A 3,687-nucleotide genomic window follows, 5' to 3' on the forward strand; every position below is an offset into this window, starting at 1 on the left:
GTTGTATTGAATTCAGATGTAACTCTGTTTATCCCTGAAACTCCATAATTGTTTTGTGGACTCAAACATTTCACCCACCTCTCCATCGGCATAGGGGTGAGTAGATAATGAGTGAATTGTCATTATTGGGTGAACTATTCCTTTAAGCTAACTCCAACTTCACCTTAGGGATGATGCTGTTATGTCTGTGACCTTTTTTAAGCCAAATTTAGAACTTGTTTTTCTTCCCAAACAATTCACCCTTAGTTCCAGAAGAATTTCCCTGTGGGGTCCTGGAGCCACACTGTGAAGTTTTGTTTTTGTGCAGAGCAGAAGTTTTCCTCATGCACACCAGAGGCCTGTATCACTAAGCTTGTTCAACATACTCAGGATATCTTTTTGTTATCCGGCTTCACTTAACCTATCATCCTCCTCCCTGATAACCTGTGATACGAGCGGGTTATCAAGCGTTTCCTCTTATATGGTTTAAAGAACTTTATTCACGGTTCGGATGACGTCGCTCTGGTTGTCGACTTTGACTCTGCTTCATGATTTTCAGGACGGCTCATGTTGGGATAAGTAAAGTTGGAGAAGGTGGGATATCTAAACTCTTTTAGATAAAGTCGTGATTCCCCCCCGTCATTTATGTTAATCAACAATTCTTGATTTTAATATTTTTGAGATCTCTCTTTTTTGGTTCATGTCAACAGATGAACCATGGATTCAGTGTGTGTGTGTGTGGTGTGTGTGTGTGTGTGTGTGTGTGTGTGTGTGTGTGTGTGTGTGTGTGTGTGTGTGTGTGTGTGTGTGTGTGTGTGTGTGTGTGTGTGTGTGTGTGTGTCATCAGAGGTGTGAATCTTCCTCTCATTCACACCTCTGATTTGGTTTCTTCGTTTGAAGTGGTTATTGGCCTCTGGGGCTGATTTGTTTTCCAACTGTGAACAATACAATGATTTGTTTGCTTATATTTGTTCAATAGAATCCATCTGCTATACTAACCTCCACCAAGAAGGTTCGGGTTTTCAATCCTTTTTTTTTTCACTTTGTTTGTTCCTCAGCAGGATTACACAGAAACTATCCTGTGAGATGGGATTCAGCGGATAGATAGTTATTTATTTTCACCTTCACCATTTCTCCACGGAATAATTCATGGAACTTGATGAACAGGCATAATTAGGGGACTGATAACTATGAGTGTGTGTAATTTGGTGCAGCTTGACTGACAGTAGGAGTGTAGTGCAGATATGAGCTCTACTGAATGTGATCTCATTCCATGTCTGTTCTCACTATTGGTCAAAAACAGCTGCACTGCCTGAAGGCACAGTATAGCTATATTGTATATATAGTATATTGGCATGCATGTTGTGATCACCTTTACTACTCTGCTAGCTCGGCGCCTTATCCTCCTTAACTAAAAGAGGCCGGTGCCACCAACTCATACAAGATGGCTTAAAGAGATCATGTTCTATTTGAAGCTTGAAAAGATTAAATATACACTGAGGGGAGTTACAGATACATTTGAAAGGGTATGGAGGCCTTTTCTTACATACTATGACAACTTAACCCCAATAACACACTGGGCGGATTCATAATTCCTTTAGTATAGCACAGTGCTGATGTACTTAGTTTTATAAGGAGTGTACATTTCATGTTTATTTATCGTTTTTTGTTTTGTGTGTTATTTACTCAATATTGCATACGGATGTTTATTTAAATATTTGGTGGTGTGTCTGTCAAGGGGAAGCTGGGTTGGGGGGTGGAGGGTGGGCACATGGGACGGGAGTTATGTAGGATGTATTTCAAATGTTGACTGTGAATTATCCTTGTAAAATTCTAATAAACAGAAGTTGAAAGAAAAAAAAAACAAACAGCTGAACTGATTTTTATGGGATTTTCTTAAAACTTGGGGCACGAATCAATTACAAAAATGAAACATGGTGAAACAGATCCCAAATAACCAGGAACTGGTGACATAGGTCATGAGCCTATACGCATGTGCTCTGCTGTCTAATTTAGATGTGTATACACACTTTTGTTCGATCGTTTTAAATGGTAATGTGGTATCTTAATCTATAAATCAAGTGACTTATTATTTATAAGAATGCAGGTGAAAGGCAGACTTGGTTTGTGTTGACTACCACAGGCTGACATTAACCAAACCACTCAATATCAGACACACGCCAACACACACAGCTTCAGTACACTTGACTCATGTAGGGACACATTGCTGGAGAGAGTGGAGGTACTGTAGAGGTTCATCACCGGCTCCGTCCCTGCGGTAACAAACCTGGAGGAGTTGATCCTGTAGGTGTGTGCAGCCGCTCGACTCGCTGTGGTTTCTGTCTGAGGGGAAAGTTTGTCAACAAGCAGCTGAAGCCTGGTTTCATCTGAGCTGAGTCAACCCACAAGCCCAGAGCGGCCCCCTGTTCTGCATCCTGTTATTGAAAGACAGCAAATGGCAGGAAACCCAGTGAAAATTCTTCCACATACACGTCATGGTCTCCCAGAGTTTGCGTGGTATCAAGTGATTGCAGTTATTTAATTCCATCCAAATTGCTTATGGGAGTAATATTCTTTTACGATAAATGAAGAAGACGAATGAGTCCTGCAAACCTGATCTCAACACTTAATGGAGTCTGTCTGGGTTTACATTAAGAGACACAAGACACTGAGACAATCACAATAACAACTGTGACATGTTCTCTGCTTTTCTTGAAAAATAAACAACACAACTGCTGTTGTTGCAGAGACCAAGTGTGAATGATATGACAGGATGGAACCTGGACCAAGAAAGAAAAGTTACATTTCGACATGGATCCACACAAAGCTGTGCTTCCATTTGCACAGTAAATGATTCACGACTCGCATTGAAAATTATCATTTATGTATATTTACATATTCAGGGAACTGATATCTATGAGTGTGTGTAATTGGATGTTGACTGTTGGACCTTAGTGGTAGTATGAGCAGATACAAACAACACCACATCAGTGTGCCAGAAAATATACCCAATAAAATTTGATTGAATACAGCCACTTGTAGTTTGGAGTTCACTTTATCAGTCGGTCTTTCATAACAGTGTGTCTCCCTGTTCTGCCCACAGGGTTTATTCCTCTTCTATTTATAAGCCAAATAAAACACATCCATTTTGTATATCTGTAAATCATTGTCTCTATAATGCTCCTTCAGCCAGTTAGTCAAACAAAAGCCATTAAGGGTCTCCTCACTTTCCACATCATATCTTTTTACAGATGCCAACATCAACAAACGTTGTGTTGCTGCACATTTTAATACACCCATTTGATTTCTTAGGTGGGGATACAATACATGAACTCAACACATTCTAACTCCTTCCATGAGAATCTGAATCCGAAATGCATATATTCGAAATTGCCATGGTGTGGTTGGTTGGTGCACTGTACATAAAAACAAAACAACAATGTATACAGTAAGACAATATATCGCAATGAACAGAATTAAATACTAAAAACAAACACACGTCCTTATACTTCTGGGTAGTGACATAACATATGCGTTTTACCATGAGCACAACAAACCATGAATATTAAAATAAAACATATATATATATATTCCTTATTGCATGACGTGCACCCGCCTCCTGCTCTCGCGATGTCCAGCCGGTGACGCGCACACTGTAGTCGGCGTTAAGCAGCAGGAGGAGGAGAAGGAGGAGAAGAAGGAGGAGAA

The sequence above is a fragment of the Limanda limanda genome, chromosome 2 (genome assembly GCF_963576545.1).
Source record: "Limanda limanda chromosome 2, fLimLim1.1, whole genome shotgun sequence".
In the NCBI taxonomy this organism is placed as follows: Eukaryota; Metazoa; Chordata; class Actinopteri; order Pleuronectiformes; family Pleuronectidae; genus Limanda; species Limanda limanda.